The sequence below is a fragment of the Hemiscyllium ocellatum genome, chromosome 2, assembly GCF_020745735.1.
Source record: "Hemiscyllium ocellatum isolate sHemOce1 chromosome 2, sHemOce1.pat.X.cur, whole genome shotgun sequence".
Taxonomy (NCBI): domain Eukaryota; kingdom Metazoa; phylum Chordata; class Chondrichthyes; order Orectolobiformes; family Hemiscylliidae; genus Hemiscyllium; species Hemiscyllium ocellatum.
The window spans coordinates 4,710,056-4,728,998 of record NC_083402.1 but is presented as its reverse complement, the minus strand read 5'-3'; the positions used below and the strand labels follow the sequence as shown (position 1 = coordinate 4,728,998).

Sequence of the window (18,943 nt, the reverse complement as noted above, 5' to 3'; positions counted from 1 at the left end):
TCCAGCTCCTCGCTCCCAGCCCTGCTGTGTGTTCACCATCCCTCCAGACCTCCCCCTCTCTGAGGATGAACGATCGGTCCTCGGCAGAGGCCTCACCTTCATTCCCCTACGCTCTCGGATTAACGAGTTCAACACGCAGCGAGATATTGAACAATTCTTCCACCGCCTTCGCCTCCGTGCCTACTTCTTCAAACAGGATTCTCGCCCACCCTCTGACAACCCCTTCTCCCGCTTCCAACACACCCCATCCACCTGGACACCCCGTGCTGGCCTCTTACCCGCCCTCGATCTCTTCATTGCCAACTGCTGCCGTGACATTAATCGCTTCAAAGTCTCCACCCCTCTCACCCACTCCAACCTCTCACCCTCGGAACGTGCAGCCCTCCACTCCCTCCCCTCCAACCCAACCTCACTATCAAACCGGCAGACGAGGGAGGCGCAGTAGTAGTTTGGCGCATTGACCTTTACACCGCTGAGGCTAAATGCCAGCTCGCGGATACCTCCTCCTACTGCCCCCTTGACCATGACCCCACCTCCCACCACCAAACCATCATCTCCCAGACCATCCATAACTCCATCACCTCAGGGGATCTCCCATCCACCACCTCCAACTTCATAGTCCCACAACCCTGCACCGTCCGTTTCTACCTCCTGCCCAAAATCCACAAATCTGACTGCCCCGGCCGACCCATTGTCTCAGCCTGCTCCTGCCCCACCGAACTCATCTCCCAATACCTTGACACGGTCCTGTCCCTCTTCGTCCAAGAACTCCCCACCTACATTCGGGACACCACCCACGCCCTTCACCTCCTCCATGATTTTCTCTTACCCGGTCCCCTTCTTATCTTCACCAACGACAGACAGTCCCTGTACACCTCCAACCCCCATCACGAAGGACTCAAAGCCCTCCGCTTCTTCCTTTCCCGCTGTACCCACCAGTACCCTTCCACTGACACCCTCCTTCAACTGACTGAACTGGTCCTCACTCTGAACAACTTCTCTTTCCAATCTTCCCACTTTCTCCAAACCAAAGGAGTAGCCATGGGCACCCGCATGGGCCCCAGCTATGCCTGCCTCTTCGTAGGATATGTGGAACAGTCCATCTTCTGCAGCTACACTGGCACCACAACCCACCTTTTCCTCCGCTACATCGATGACTGTATCGGTGCTGCCTCGTGCTCCCATGAGGAGGTTGAACAGTTCATCCACTTTACCAACACCTTCCACCCCGACCTCAAATTTATCTGGACCATCTCAGACTCCTCCCTCCCTTCCTAGACCTCTCCATTTCTATCTCGGACGACCGAATCAACACGGACATTTATTATAAACCGACCGATTCCCACAGCTACCTAGACTACACCTCCTCCCACTCTGCCCCCTGTAAAAACGCCATCCCACACTCCCAATTCCTTTGTCTCCACCGCATCTGCTCCCAGGAGGACCGTTCCAATACCGAACAACTCAGATGGCCTCCTTCTTCAAAGACCGCAATTTCCCCCCAGATGTGATGGACGATTCCCTCCACCGCATCTCCTCCACTTCCTGCTCCTCCACCCTTGAGCCCCGCCCCTCCAATCGCCACCAGGACAGAACCCTACTGGTCCTCACCTACCACCCCAACAACCTCCACATATATCATATCATCTATCGTCATTTCCGCCACCAGGGATATATTTCCCTCCCCTTCCCTATCAGCGTTCCGAAAAGACCACTCCCTCCGTGACTCCCTCGTCAGGTCCAAAATCCCCACTAACCCAACCTCCACTCCCGGTACCTTCCCCTGCAACCGCAAGAAATGCAAAACTTGCATACACACCTCCCCCCTTACTTCTCTCCAAGGCCTCAAGGGATCCATCCATATCTGTCACTAATTCACCTGCACCTCCACACACATCATTTACTGCATCCGCTGCACCCGATGTGGCCTCCTCTATATTGGGGAGACAGGCCACCTACTTGCGGAATGTTTCAGAGAAAACCTCTGAGAAATCCGGACCAACCAACCAAACCAACCTGTGGCTCAACACTTCAACTCCCCCGTCTCACTCCACCAAGGAACTTGGACTCCTCCATCGCCAGACCATAGCAACACGATGGCTGGAGGAAGAGCGCCTCATCTTCCGCCTAGGAACCTTCCAATCACAAGGGATAAACTCAGATTTCTCCAGTATCCGCATTTCCCCTCCCCCCACCATGTCTCAGTCCCAACACACAAACTCAGCACCACATTCCTAACCTGCAATCTTCTTCCTGACCTCTCCGCCCCCACCCCCACTCCGACCTATCACCCTCACCTGGACCTCCTTCCACCTATTGCACTTCCAACGCTACTCCCCCAAGTCCCTCCCTCCTACCTTTTATCTTAGCCTGCTTGGCACACTCTCCTCATTCCTGAAGAAGGGCTCATGCCCGAAATGTCGATTCTCCTGCTCCTTGGATGCTGCCTGATCTGCTGCGTTTTCCAGCAACACATTTTCAGCTCTACTGTCAATCTTGTCCCACCCTAAAGAGGCTTCCACATCCATCAAAGTATTACCTGCACATCCACCAATATCATTTATTGAATCCGTTGCTCCCAATGCGGTCTCCTCTACATTGGGGAGACTGGACGCCTCCTAGCAGAGAGCTTTAGGGAACATCTCCAGGACACCCGCACCAATCAACCCCATCGCACTGTGGTCCAACATTTCAACTCCCCCTCCCACTCTGCCAAGGGTATGCAGGTCCTGGGCCTCCTCCACCACCACATCCTCACAGGAAGAGTGCCTCATCTTCTGCCTCGGAACACTTCAACCCCATGACATCAATGTGGACTTCACCAGTTTCCTCATTTCTCCTTCACCCACCTCACCCCAACTCCAACCTTCCAGCTCAGCACTGCCCTCATGAATTGTCCTATCTGCTAATCTTCCTTTCCACCTATCCACTCCACCCTCCTCTCTGACCAATCACCTTCTTCTCCACCCCCCCATTCACCCATTGTACTCTTTGCTACCTTCCCCCACCCTCCTCTCTGACCTAGCATCTCCATCCCCACCCCCATTCACTTATTGTACTCTATGCTAGCTTATCACCACCCCCACCCCCCTCTCATTTGTCTCCCCACTCCTGATGAAGGGCTTTTGCTCGAAACATTGATTTTCCTGCTCCTTGGATGCTGCCTGACCTGCTGTGCTTTTCCAGCACCACTCTAATCTCGACTCTGGTTTCCAGCATCTGTTTTTATCTGTTGAACTAAATCACATACCAATGTGTTAATCTACACCCTCAGCTCATCTGCCTTACTCACAAGTAAATGCCATCCAGCCATGCCACACTCCCTTATGCCCTCCCTTGATGATATTCACACTGCCTTCTGGATTTCCTTGCATCGTCTTGTTGGATCAGTTAGCTCAACTGGCTGGACAGTTGGTTTGCGAGTAATGCCAACAATGTGGGTTTAATTCCCATCCTGCCTGTGGGGACCATGAAGGTCTCAGCTTCTCAACCGTGTCCCTGTCTGAGGCAGAGTGGCCCTCAGGTTAAATCACCATCAGTCACCTCTCTCTAATGAGACAGCAGTTCTCTGGGATTATGACTGATTTATTTTTTTACTTCAGTTCTCCTTCTTCATGTCTCTGTGTATCGCCTTCACCCTCTGCAATACTTTCACTGTGTACCCCATCCCTCTGCTACGCCTGATGAATGAGCCAGGTTGCTGAAGGCTGGCTCGGTAATAGAGTAGAAGGTGATGGGAAATAGAAAAGGTTCTGCAGGGTGGGCCCTGAGTCCTGCTCTTCAGATCACTCTGGGACTCCTGGAAACTCTCAGGCACCAAAAACTCTCATCAACCAACAGCAACAAACACCCACAGTCGAACACAAACCCCCTGAAACCTTCTGTTGTGCTCCAGCCTGTAGCTCATTCCACACTGTCCCAGGTTAGTTTATAAACCACAACTGAACAATGTTATATATTTTCTCATCATACAACAGATTCAGTGTTTTACCTCACTGTTTGGTGTCTGTGCTGTGTTCATATCCTCTCTCTCTCTCTCCCCTCACAGCGGATTCTGCTAATGGTTGGTCAATGACAATCGCAGATGAAGTGAGGGCTGAGGAAGGAGGCTCCGCTGTCTTACCCTGCAGCTTCACCCACCCTGACACTCACCTCACACTCACCGGCTCTATCTTATGGTGCAAGGAGGAATCACGGTCTTTTATCTTTAAGTGTACATATTCTGGTCCAGACCATTCCCAGGGTGAGCTGTGTGAGAATGTGAGACAGCGGGACGGTGGGAATCGATTCAGATTCGTGGGGAGTCTCACCAACAAAGATGCCTCAGTAATGATGGAGGGACTGAGCCGGGAGGATGTTGGTTTCTATCGGTGTCGTGTGGAGCTCAATATCGGCAACTTTCAAACATGGTATGGAACACGCCTGGAAGTGGAAGGTGAGGAACAATGTTCTGATGGTGTCACTGCCCTGACAGCTCAATGGGGACAGGCTCCACCAGGTCTGGGAGCTCTCGGGTTGGCTCCTTCTCCTGGGCTCTTCCATTTGGTCTCAGGCAGGAGGCAGTGAGAAGGAGAGAGAGAGAGGGAGAGACCTGGCTGGGATTTACAGACCAATCCATTTCCGACTCTGAAACCTCCCACAGTCACTCATTTGCTGTGGTCAGACCGGCTTCAGTTTTTTGGGGGCAGGGAACAGACACAACATCATCAAAGATTCAAGCTCCAAGACCCCCTTCCCAATGACAGTCCTGCTCTATCGGCATTGGGTGAGAAAAAGAGATCCATAAATTCCGAGCCCTCATTGGATGAGCACATCTCAGAGTGAGGGAATCCTCAGCTCACATTGGCTGAAAACCTCACTGTTTCTATCTTCACTTTCTATTGGCTGAGCAGAAAATAGATGGATGGGGGGAGAAGGACTCTGCAGAGGCTAATGTCCTGGGGAATACTTTCCAATCCATGGCAGATTGTGAAATTTGAATTTGAAAGGAATCTAGACTGAAAAGCCAGTTTAATAAAGACCATGTAGACACCTCTGACAAAAAAAAACCTGGTTCACTCATGTCCTTTAGGGAGGGAAATCTGTATCCTTATTGGTCTGACCTACATGCGGCCCCATACCCACTGTAATGAGGTTGACTCTTAACTGCCCCCGAATGACTCATTCTGTTGTGGACAAGGAGTGAACCCAGGAGTGTAAATGGAATTGTGGTTTCATGAGTAGGTCACAGGCTGGAGATCCTGTAAATTAACACACCTGACTCCAAAGCATATTGACCAGTTCGAAGTGTGATGGAATACTCCCCACTTGTCTGGAAGAGTGCAGGAAAATATATTGCTGCCCTGTCACTGTCACTGGGTCAAAATCCTGGAACTCCCCCACCCCAACAGTATTGTAACAATAAAAATAACAATAAAATACACTGCAGCAAGGCAGCAACACTTCCTCCACCAGCACCTTCCAAAGTAGTGACCTCTATGACCTCAGTGTAAAAAATGGCATCAGATACAGACCATCCTGACTGGGAAGTATAGTTATCTTTTCATTGTTCAAGGGGACGTGGGTGTCACATGCTCGGTCAGCCTATATTGGCCATCCCTAATTGCCCTGGAGAAGGGAATGGTGAGCTGCCTTCTTGATCTGCTGCATTCCCTCAGCTGCAGGGACATTCCCGATAAGGCTGGTTAAGGATTCCAAGGGGTTTGTCCCAGTCACACTGAAGTAATGATGAAATATTCCCAAATCAAGATGGTGAGTGTATTGGAGTGAAGCTTGTAGGTGGTGATGTTCTCATGTATATAGTGGAGGGAAAGTCATTGATGATACAGCAGGAGATGGTTAGGCCAAGAACACTACCCTGAGGAACTCCTGCAGGGATGTTCTGGAGCAGAGATGACTGACCAACAACCACAATCATAGTCCCACAACCCCACACCGCCCGTTTCTACCTCCTGTCCAAAATCCACAAACCTGACTGCTCTGGCCGACCCATTGTCTCAGCCTGCTCCTGCCCCACAGAAAAAACTTCCCACCACCAAACTATCATTTCCCCGACCATCCACAACCTCATCACCTCAGAGGATCGCCCATCCACCACCTCCAACCGCATAATCCCACAACCCCACACCGCCCGTTTCTTCCTCCTGCCCAAAATCCACAAACCTGATTGCCCCGGCCGACCCATTGTCTGAGCCTGCTCCTGCTTACACAGAACTCATCTCTCCTTACCTCGACATGATCCTGTCCCCCTTAGTCCAAGATCTCCCCACCTATGTTTGGAACACCACCCACGCCCTCCACCTCCTCCATGATTTTTACTTCCCCGGTCCCCAACGCCTTATCTTCACAATGGACATCCAGTCCCTGTACACCTCCATCCTCCATCGCGAAGGACTCAAAGCCCTCTGCTTCTTCGTTTCCCTCCATACCAACCAGTACCCTTCCACTGACACCCTCCTTTGACTGACTGAACTGGTCCTCACCCTGAACAACGTATCGTTCCAATCCTCCCACTTCCTCCAAACCAAAGGAGTAGCCATGGGCACCCGCATGGGCCCCAGCTATGCCTGCCTCTTCGTAGGATATGTGGAACAGTCCATCTTCTGCAGCTGCACTGGCATCACCCCCACCTTTTCCTCCATTACATCGATGACTGTATCGGTGCTGCCTCGTGCTCCCATGAGGAGGTTGAACAGTTCATGGACTTTACTAACACCTTCCAGCCCGACCTCAAATTTATCTGGACCATCTCAGACTCCTCCCTCCCCTTCCTAGACCTTTCCATTTCTATCTCGGGCGACCGAATGAACACGTACATTTACTATAAACTGACCGATTCCCACAGCTACCTAGCCTACACCTCCTCCCACTCTGCCCCCTGTAAAAACGCCATCCCATACTCCCAATTTCTTTGTCTCCGCCGCATCTGCTCCCAGGAGGACCAGTTCCAATACCGTACAAGCTAGATAGTCTCCTTCTTCAAAGTCCGCAATTTCCCCCAGACATAATCGACGATGCCCTCCTCTGCATCTCCTCCACTTCCCGCTCCTCTGCCCTTGAGCCCTGCCCCTCCAATCGCCACCAGGACAGAACCCCACTGGTCCTCACCTACCACCCCACCAACCTCCATATACATCGTATCATCCGTCGTCATTTCCGCCACTTCCAAACTTACCCCACCACTAGGGATATATTTCCCTCCCCTCCCCTATCAGCATTCCAAAAAGACCACTCCCTCATCAGATCCACACCCCCCACCAACCCAACCTCCACTCCCGGCACCTTCCCCTGCAACTGCAAGAAATGCAAAACTTGCGCCCACACCTCCCCCCTTACTTTTCTCCAAGGCCCCAAGGGATCCTTCCATATCTGCCACAAATTCACCTGCACCTCCACACACATCATTTACTGCATCTGCTGCACCCGATGTGGCCTCCTCTATATTGGGGAGACAGGCCGCCTACTTGCAGAACGTTTCAGAGAACACCTCTGGGGCACCCGGACCAACCAACCCAACCACCCCGTGGCTCAAAACTTCAACTCTTCTTCCCACTCCACCAAGGACATGCAGGTCCTTGGACTCCTACATCGCCAAACCATAGCAACACGACGGCTGGAGGAAGAGCACCTCATCTTCCGCCTAGGAACCCTCCAACCACAAGGGATGAACGCAGATTTCTCCAATTTCCTCATTTCCCGTCCCTCCACCTTGTCTCAGTCAAATCCCTCGAACTCAGCACCGCCTTCCTAACCTGCAAACTTCTTCCTGACCTCTCGGCCCTCACCCCAACTCCGGCCTATCACCCTCACCTTGACTTCCTTCCACCTATCGCACTTCCAACACCCCTCCCCCAAGTCCCTCCTCCCTACCTTTTATCTTAGCCTGCTGGACACACTTTCCTCATTCCTGAAGAAGGGCTCATGCCCGAAACATCGATTCTCCTGCTCCTTGGATGCTGCCTGACCTGCTACGCTTTTCCAGCAACACATTTTCAGCTCTGATCTCCAGCATCTGCAGTCCCCACTTTCTCCTCCAACAACCACAACAATCTGGGTTTGATTCCAGTCTGAGGTAACAGTCTGTGTGGAGTTTACACATTCTCCATGTGTCTGTGTGGGTTTCCTCTGGGTACTCTGGTTTTCTCTTACAATCCAAAGATGTACAGGTCAGGTGAGTTAGCCATGCTAAATTGCTCATAGTGTTCATGGATATACAGGTTAGGTGTATCAGTTCAGGGTAAATGTAGAGTAATAGGTTCGGATTGGGAATGGGCCTGGGTGGATCACTCTCTTCAGACGGTTGGTGTGGACTTGTAGGGCCAAATGGCCTGCTTCCACAATGAAAGGATTCTATGAACCATCTTCCTCTGTGCCAGGTCTGACTGAAACCCATGGAGGTTTCTCCCCTCGGCTTCCCACTGGCTCAGGTTCCTTGATGCTACACTCGCTCAAATACAGCCTTGATGTTAAAGGCAGTCACTGACACCTTCAATCAGTTTAATTGGTCTGGTCAGACCCACCTTGCTTTTTGTGGACAGGGTATACCTGGGTATTGTTGGGTAGATGCCAGTGTCATAATTAGAAGAACAAATAACAATACAGCACAGGAACATGCCCTTCCATCCCCCAAACCAGCGCTGACACATTTTGACTTTCCATACTAAAATTGTCTTCACTTACAGGATCAGCATCCTTTCCTATTCATGTATTCATCCAGGTGCTTCTGGAATGCTGCTATAGTGTCTGCTTCCACCACCTCCACTGGCAGTGCGTTCCAGCACGAGGGTGGGAATCGATTCAGATTCGTGGGGGGTCTCACCAACCACAATGTCTCAATAATGATGAAGGGACTGAGCCAGGAGGATGCTGGTCCCTATTGTGTAGAGCTCAATATTGAGAATTTTCAAACAAAGTCTCCAACAACGCTGGAAGTTGAAGGTAAGGAACAATGTTTGGACGGTGTCACTGCCCCGATAGCTCAATGGGAACAGACTCCACCTGGACCGGGAGCTCTCGGGTTGGCTCCTTCTCTTGGGCTCTTTCAGTTGGTCTCAGGCAGGAGGCAGTGAGAAGGAGAGAGAGAGAGATGAGGCTGGGATTTATGGACCATTCCATCACCGTGTCTGAAACTCCCCATGGTATCCCATCAACTCCCTAATTTGTTTTTGAAGATGTCAGGACATGTTAAGAATGTGGTTGGAAAAGGAAATGGGATTTACAGGTTTCAGAAATGGAGGTGTTGAGAACTGAGGCAGGTAGCCCATAAGATATAGGAACAGAGGAAGGCCATTCAGCCCATTGAGTCTGTTCCACATTCAGTGAAATCATGACTGAGATGATAAACGTCAATTCCCCATTCTTGCTTTATCTTCACAATCCCTGATTCCGTGAATGATTAAAAATTTGTCTGTCTCAGCCTTGACTATTCTCAATGACCCAACATTAACTGCTCTCTGTGGTAAAGTAGTCCAGAGATTCACTACCCTCTTAGAGAAAACATTCCTCTCATCTGAAATGTGTAACCCCTCATTCTGAGCTGATGCCCTCTGTTCCTGACAAAGGGGGACAACCACGCTGCATCCACCTTATCAAGCACTCGAAGCATCTTTAATGTCTCAATTTGGTCACTTGTCATTCTTCTGTAATCCATCAAGCACAGGCTCAATCTTGTCAAATGCTGCCCATAAGACAGCCCCTCCCGACCTGGCATCAACCAATTGAATCTTCTCTGGCCTGCCTCCAATGCCAGTTTCACTTTCCTTTGATAAGGGACCAAACCTATCCACAATATTCCAGCTGTGAACTAACTAGTGTCTGGTAAAACCTCCCCACTTTAAAATTCGATTCCATTTGAAATAAAGGTGAGCATTTCATTGACCTTCCCTACTCTCTGCTGAATGTTTTTGTGAAATTTGCATGTTCTTCTGTTCTGGAACTTTCTGCAGGCTTTCTCTGTTTCACGAATATTCAGCCTCTCTATTCTTTGTGCCAAATGTATGACCTTACATTTTCCACATTATATTCCAATTGCTAAGTTTTTCTCACTTATTTAACCTGTCAACATCTCTCTACAGCTACACTGACCTCATCCAAATCATTAATGTATATTATAATAAATGTGGCCCCATCTCAGATCCTGTGATACACCACTAATTACAGTTTGCTGGCTGGATATCACTCCCACCTTATCCCAACTCTCTGTTTTCTATCAGTTTGTGTAACCAACAGAACTGAGGTGTAATCTAGGTAGCTGTGGGAGTCAGTCGGTTTATAGTAGATGTCCGTGTTGATTCGGTCGCCCGAGATAGAAATGGAGAGGTCTAGGAAGGGGAGGGAGGAGTCTGAGACGGTCCAGGTGAATTTGAGGTCAGGGTGGAAGGTGTTGGTAAAGTGGATGAACTGTTCAACCTCCTCGTGGGAGCATGAGGCAGCGCCGATACGGTCATCGATGTTGTGGAGGAAAAGGTGGTGGGTGGTGCCAGTGTAGTTGAGGATGATGGACTGTTCCACATATCCTACGAAGAGACAGGCATAGCTGGGGCCCATGCGGGTGTCCATGGCAACCCCTTTGGTTTGGAGCTGTGGAGCCATAATCTATCTTGTTACAAGTCTGCTATTGTTCCTCAGCTGTTTTTGCTGCTAAACTGTTTCTGCAGCTCACTCCAGCCAGTTCTGCCCCCATTCCCTTCGATAAGCTAAGCACAGCAGCTGCCAACCCAAGCTCCTCCCCCTCAAACTGAATATTCAATGCTATCGTGTTATGGTGACAGATTCCAGGGTATCTTTCACTCTGTCATCAGTTATTAAGCCTGAATCATGACACATCACCAAACCCAAACTAGCCTGATCCCTGGTTGGATCCACATCACATTGTTCTCAGAGACTGCCTTCAATATGTCTCTGAATTCTTCCTCATGGCTCCCTCTGCTAATCTGACTATCCCAATGTGCACGAAGATTCAAGTCACCCATGATTAATGAACTGCCTCTGTTACATGCCTTTACTATCTGCTGATTTATTCCCTTCCCCACTGTGACAATACTGCTCCTTTGACAAGGATATTCTGTTCTTGGTTTTTTGAGAGGGGTTGTAAACAGAGAAGTTTTAGGGCCTATTTGATTATAGATAACAGATACTGCCTCAGGAAATAGGCTTTCAAATTAAAACAGAAAAGAATTATGCAATGAAAGGGAAGTGGCCAGTTAACCCAGCTTAACTTTTTCTGGTTTGGTTTGGTTCAGCAAGCAGTCAGTTTTTGGAGGTTGCTGGTCAAAGAAACAGCTCCATGTTGATCCTCTCTCTCGCTGACATCTCTCCTGTGTGAACCAGGGTTTGACTGTAGCTTTTTTGCCAAGAGAGTGTTTATGGGGACGTTCCAAGCATTTGGAACAGCATCATTAAGTTGCAATCGAGGCGATTGGGTTTTTAAATAGTTCTGGGATTCAAATGTGTTTTTCTTTTGTTCATGTGTGAATAAATACTGTTTTGTTTAAAAGTGAGTGGTTGGGCCATATGCATCTCTCCTGGATTATCCAATCGACATTTGCATAAAACAACTCAATAAGTTAGGGTCTGGGCGAATTTCCTGAAGTGTTTTGAGGGGGTGTGGCCTGGTCCATGACACCCACCATTTAGCTACTGCTATGGGACCCATGGTTTACTCCCACAACATCTTATTTCCGTTTTTGTTCCTTATGGAAGGAACCATAAGGAAGGCTGATCCATACAATTATAGAATTAGACAGGATGGAAGAGGCCCTTGAGCCATACAGTCTACACCAACAAAAACATCACTGTCAGTCTGCACCTGTCCAACCTTCCAGCATTTGGTCCATAGCCTTGTATGTTACATAGAACACAGAACAGTACAGCACAGTATAGACCCTACAGCCCATGATGTTGTGCTGACCATTTATCTTAACCTTAGATCAAAATATCCTCCACACCCTCAATCTTCTGCCATTCTTGTGTTTGTCCAACAGTCGTTTGAATATCCCTAATGTTTCTGACTTTACTACCACTGCCTTCCACATATCCACCAGTCTCTGCATAAATAAACTACCTCTGACATCTCCCCAATACCTTCCTCCAATCACCTTAAAATGATGACTCCTTGTGACAGTCATTTCTGCCTTAGGAAGAGTCTCTGGCTATCTACTCTGTCTATGCCTCTCATTACCTTGTATACCTCTATCAAGTCACCTCTCTTCCTGCTTCTCTCCAGTGCAAAAAGCCCTCACTCACTCAACCTCTCTTCATAAGACAAGTCGTCCAATCCTGTGAGTATCCTGGCAAATATCCTCTGAACCCTCTCTAAAGCATCTACATCCTTCCAGTAATGGGACAACCCAGAACTGGACATAATATTCCAAGTGTGGTCTAACCAGGATTTTATAGAGCTGAAGCAAAACCTCGCGGCTCTTAAACTCAATTCCACCTGTTAATGAAAACCAAACACCATCCGCCTTCTTCACAATGCTATCCACTTGGGTGACAACATTGAGGGATCGATGTACATGGACCCCAAGATCCTCTGTTTCTCCACACTGTCAAGAATCCTGTCTTTAACCTTGTATTCAGCATTCAAAGTCGACCTTCCAAAATGCTCCACTTCACATTTATCCAGGTTGAACTCCATCTGCCATTTCTCAGCCCAGATCTGCATCTGCCAATGGCTTGTTGTAGCCTCCAACAGGACTCTACACTCACTACAACACCACCGGCATCGGCAAACTTACTAACCAACCCTGACAGGTCTTCATTCATGTCATTTATAATAACTACAAAGAGCAGAGGCCCAAGAACAGATCCCTGTGGAACATCACTGGTCACTGACTTCTCGGTGGAATACTTTCCATTCACTATCACTTGCTGTCTTCATTCAGCAAGCCAATTTTGTATCCAGACAGCCACATTTCCCTGTGTCTCATACCTACTAACTGTCTGAATTAATTGACTATCAAATGCCTTATTGAAATCCATAAAAACCATACCCAATGCTCAACCTTCCACAATTTATCTCATCACATCCTCAAACAACCCAATCAGGCTTGTGAGGCATCACCTGACCCTCACAAAGCCACGCTGACAATCTTTAATCAAACTATGTTCTTCCAAATAGTCATAAATCCTTTCCAGGAAGTTGCTTACCACAGACATCAGACTGACAGGTTTGTAATTCCCAGAGATTTTTCTATTCCTTTTCTCGAACAGAGGAATAACACTCGCCTCCCTCCAATCATCCATTACTACTCCCATGGAGAGTGAGGATTCAGAGATCATCACCAGAGGAGCAGCAATCTCATTCCTCGCTTCCCATAGTAACCTTGGATATATCTGATCCGGCCCTGGACACTTATCTCTCTTGATGCTTCCCAGAATTTTTACCATTTTGATGTTCGTCCTTCCTCAGCTGCTCAAGGAAATGTCTCAGTAGTGAGTGGGACAGAGGAAGATTCAGTTACTTTATCCTGTATCTTCAGGAGCTGGGACTCCCACGCCCCTGACCACTGTTACCTGGATGAGGAAGGAGGCCTCCCAACACTTCATTACATTTACAGCCCAATCACAAGGAACTTGGACAACTGGACACGGTGGAAATCGGTACGAGCTCATCGGGAACCCAGAGGAGGGAAACACCTCAAACTGATTCTCAGTATCTGATCTAGAAAGAGACACGGGTGTGGGTTTATGGTAAGAAATCATTCTGGATGGGAGACAACAATTGATCATATAATCGTTGGATGGTTAATCCAACACCCAGGTAATGTTCTGGGAGTAGGATTCAAATCCTACCACGGCAGATGGTGGAATTTGAAATTAATAAAATTCTCAAAGTAAGAGTCAAAAGCTGACTATGTGACCACTGTTTATTGTTGTAAAAACCCATCTGGTTCACTAATGATCTTTCGTGAAGGGAACTGTCATCCTAACCTGGCCTGGCCTACTTGTGACTCCAGACACACAGCAATGTGGTTTATTCTTAACTAATAGGGATGAGTAATCAATGCTGCCCTACCCAATGTCCTTCTCATCCTGTAATTTAATGAATATGAAGAAGTATTCCGTCTGTAGAGGGTGTACAGTGAGAGTGCAGCAGGTTCTGTGAATTTTTAATGATTTGGTCATTGAAACTAAAATATTAACCCTGTTTCTCTCCATAGGTGGGGTCTGGCCTGCTGAGTATTTACAGCATTTTGATTTTTATTTCAAATTTCCAACATCTGCAGTATTTTGCTTTTGTGTTTGAAATTTGACTTTTTAAACATTTAATGTAATTTGATGTGTTGATCCTTTTAGGTACATTCTGATGTCAGTATTGAAAGGCATTGACACACTCAGAATATTCAGTTCAATCTTCAAACGATCCAAAGTTAAACTGACAATGGGATCATCTCCTCGAGCAGGAAGGTGCTGCAGAGTAATGTGTCCCTCTTGGTTACAATGAAAGTGTTCACACCTTCATCGGGAATAGTTCCATCAGTGCAAGTACATTCCCCCAGTTTCTGTCTGACTGTGTGAGGCATCACAGCCACATGGGACCTATCCTAGCCCTGCATTCACACATGGGTTATAAAAGGAGATAGTGGTATACTGCTGCTGTCACTGGGCAACTAATCCAGACACTCATGTCTGGGGCCATGAGTTCAAATCCTACCACGGCGGAAGGTGAAAGATAAATGAAATTTTAAACATTTGGAATTTAAATGAAAAAGTAACCTTATGGTCACATGTGACCACTGTTGACAGTTGGGAAAGTTCATTTGAATCAGTCAGGTCCTTTACAGTATGAAATCTGCCTTCCTTACTTGGTCTGGCCTACATGTAGGACACAGGACAGGGTGGGATGGTAGATCAGTGCTCAGTAATGGGTGCCCTTGTGTTGGTGAGTCAAGACTGGGTCCAGGAAATACCCTGCAGAATGTTTTAAAGTATCCATCTAACCTTATATTCTGTATCACAGAATTAAGCAGTTGCCTCCTTCAGGAGTTGTTCTGAACTGCAATGCACTGCCTGAAAGGCCAATGGAAATAGATTTAATAGAGTGATCTTTCAGGCGATAATTGGGTAAGTATTTGGAGGGGAGCACATTCCTGGTCTGTGGGAAACAGCAGGTGAGAGTGTTGAACTGGTTTGCCCCATTACAGAACATCCTGTTTGTACATTTAACCTCTTGCTCTGTAACCCTGCTACAAGTTTCACTGCAGCAACATGGAGGGATTCCTGAATAATGCTGTTCTTGCTGTTTTACAGTGAACAGGACTGAGCCCACCACTGTATATCTGCCAGTCATTCCAACACTTCTCATCCTGCCCATCTGCTTCATAATCTTCATCAACTTCAGCAACAAAGGAGGTGGGTTCATGGAGAATGAGGTTTGATAAAACAGTATGGTTCTGTCATAACAAGAGGGAGGGGTGCACAGGAGATTCACCAGGATGTTGCCTGGGATGGAGCCTTGTTGTGAGTGATTTAACATTGAGGCTGTTTCACAAGGAGATCCATTTAAACCCATTCCATTGAACTCTGATGGATCAATCCCCATTCTCCTCCCATCACTGTTGAATCTCAATGCGCTAAAATATCTTTTCATTCACTCCCATTTGACAGAATCACAACAACCCACATCTTTTGCATTCATTCCCACTTTGTACAGACTCTCAAACAGAACAGAAAGGAAGTTGCAGTTCACCACATTATTCTTATGTGATTTATTGTTCAAGTGGCTTTTGAGAGTTTGCTGGATAAAGGCATAGACACGGTGGCTCAGATAGTCTGAGTAACAGAGCTATATTTGGGGAGGAATGGTAACATGGACTCCTCTTCTGGCCTGTGCAGTGAGTGCAATGTTCAGGCACTGATCTGTTTTGGGACTGCCCTCATTACTTGTCTTTGCTCTGGCTGAACAAATTGAACAGGCAGGATGTCTGAGGAATATTGAAGGCCTCAGAATCCTGAGCTCAGTTATGTCAGTGCTGAAGACCTTGAGACGTTTAAATTCAGATCCTTATCTTCATGGCCTCTCCCTCCGTTTCTTTGTCAGTTGCATTTTGGCTTCATAGAGAGAAGTTTTGATACAGGAGCAGGAATGTCTTGCTGTAATTGTACAAGGTCTTGGAGAAACCACACCTGGAGGACTGGGTGAGGTTCTGGTCCCCTTATGGGAGGAAGGATGTTCTGGCATTGGACAGAGTGCAATGAAGGTTTCTCAGACAGACTCCTGGGATTTCAGGGCTGATGTATGAAGAGAGATTGGATCGGTTCGGGTGGTATTCACTGGAGTTTGGAAAAATGAGGGGGATCTCAGGGAAATGTGTGAAATTTCAGTAAAACTCGACGAGGTAAATGTAGGAAAGATGTTTCCAGTGACCGGGGAGACAAAAACCAATGGTCACTGTCAAAGGATATGGGGTAGACCATTCAGGATTGACATGGAGAGTAGTCCCTTTGGAGTTACTGTGATCCTGTGGAGTTCTCTGTCACAGAAAGCAGTTGAGGCCAAAGCAAAGAATGTTTTTAAGAAGGCGTTAGAGTTCTTGAGGATAAAGGGATGAAAGTGTATGGGGGGAAAACATTTCCAATTGTGGAGACAATGTGACAAATTTGTTCATAATTTTACAAAATATTTATGAAACTTTTTTTTCTCTTCAGGGTGTTCACAGCAAATCAAGAGAACGACACCTTTGAAAAGGTAAGGTAGTCAGTGACTGACACGAGAGTAGCGGTAGAAATTCTCTGAGTCGAGAGTGTGGTGTTGGAAAAGCACAGCAGGTCAGGCAGCTTCCGAGGAGCAGGAGAATCGATGTTTCGGGCAAAAGCTCTTCATCAGGAAGCTCTCACTTTTGCTCTAGTTCAGGGTTGTATTGAATATCTCCTTTTCAGAGACAGAATGCAGCCTCCTGCTAATGATCTCCGAATGTGTTATTTTCCTGCTTACAAGTTGCTCAAACACTCACTGGGAAAATGAGAGGTAAATGACAGAGAAATAAATTCTGAACAGAATTGGTCAATTTCTGGCTGTTTGTAAGTTTTCAGCTCCAGGTTAATCTGAGAGCTCTATTCTGCAAATCAATCTACAATTCATCCTTGTATAAAACGAAAGTGTTCCCCATTTTTCTCACAGTGGTCACTTTGAGTTGTCATGGCTGTTTCATGGAGGGAAAGATTGGAATGTTATCACTTGCAGTGAGTGCTGAGGATAAAAAGGACCTTTTTTGTGAATCCTACTATTTCTCCCTTGCCCTCCGAGCAGCTGAATTTTCACTGGGTGGGAACGTGGTTTCCTGATCATCCCCCACTTTCCAAGATTTCCATGTTCTGTAGCATCCTCCAAAGTTACAGCAGATGGGAAGCCCTTGCAGGAATTTTCCCCACATCTCCAACACCCTCCCTCCCTGCCTTGTAACCAGTTGCTCAAAGCTGACCCTTGGGTGCTTTGGTACATTCTGGTACCAAGGCAGAACTGTTTCTGGTGGTGAATTCTTCAAGGGTGACATGGGTGAGTTGTGTCTAAATCTGAACATTTTGTTTATTCATTTGCCGGTCGTGAGCATCTCTGATTGGGCCAGCATTGACTACCTGTCCACAGTTGCCCTTGAGAAGGTGGGGGTGAGCTGCCTTCATGAACTGCTCCAGTCGGTGTTCTGGAGGTAAGAGCCACAGAGCCCTTAGGGAGGGATTTCCAGGATTTTGATCCAGCAACAGTTCCCCACCACCTTCTCATGGACAGCTAGGAGCAGCCAGCCCGACCCATGACCTGTGAGGGGATAAGCAAAAAGATAGGATTCTTGTTACTGTGACCTGGGGATTATGCCATTAGCTTCCTCTGAATATTAATGTTCCTTGTATGTATTTCAGGAATGATCCAGGGTCATCCAGCATTCCTGAGCCTCATCAGGCCCAGCAGCCGTTGACCTCAGGTACTGGCTGTACTCGAACTGACCAATCACCATCCATTTCAGACACTGTAACATCGAGTGTGTGAAGCATCAACACAGTGGACAGACCTGCAGTGACAGAGTACCACCCTCACTGTACAGCCTGACCACTTTGGACTAACTCTCTTCCCATTCAGTGTGACCCAGTGAGAGCATCACGACTTTTCTTTTGGTTTCCTCACTTTTGGTTTGGAACTGTGATTTTAAAGTTGAGAATTAAAGTTTGAAAAATAGGTTGTTTGACGAAAGATGAGAGAAGAAAAGGGAAGCATTTGCTGTTGGAATATGGTCTGGAAAACTAACGCAGGTTAATTCAAGGTCATTGTCATTATCATCGGTGATAACTCACTCATGAGTGTTATCATCTACTGAGGAAATTTGTGTCCCTTTTCATGGGTTCTGTGGGTCCTTGTGTGAATCCTGGAGCCACATCTTCAACCACATATTTGTTGGGTGTTTCCCAGATGTGGAACAAAGAACAAAGAAAATTACAGCACAGGAACAGGCCCTTCAGCCCTCCAAGCCTGTACTGCTCCAGATCCTTTGTCTAAACCTGTCACCTATTTTCTAAGGATCTGTACCCCTCTGCTCTCGCCCATTCATGTCTCTGTCTGGATACATCTTAAATGTATCGTGCCCACCTCTACCACCTCCACTGGCAACCCGTTCCAGGCACTCACCACCAATCTGCGTAAACAACCTTCCACACATATCTCCCTTAATCTTAGAACATAGAGCATCGAACAGTACAGCACAGAACAGGCCCTGCAGCCCTCAATGTTGTGCTGACCTGTAAAATATTCTAAGCCCATCTGCCTACACTATCACATCATTATCCATGTGCTTATCCAAGGATTGTTTGAATCTCCCTAATGTGGCTGAGTTAACTACATTAGCAGGTCGGGCATTCCACACCCTTATCACTCTGAGTAAAGAACCTGCCTCTAAAATCTGTCTTAAATATATCACCCCTCAATTTGTAGTTATGCCCCCTCGTACAAGCTGAT

General features: G+C 47.4%; 1 long non-coding RNA gene across 1 annotated transcript; it reads left to right on the top strand.

Annotated features, from left to right (window-relative positions):
• The first annotated feature begins 15,257 nt into the window (after positions 1 to 15,257).
• On the top strand, positions 15,258 to 18,087 carry LOC132826408 (uncharacterized). Its single transcript, XR_009645877.1, has 3 exons — positions 15,258 to 15,354; positions 16,651 to 16,690; positions 17,857 to 18,087. It is a non-coding gene; the product is annotated as an uncharacterized LOC132826408 (long non-coding RNA).
• Positions 18,088 to 18,943: the final 856 nt, after the last annotated feature.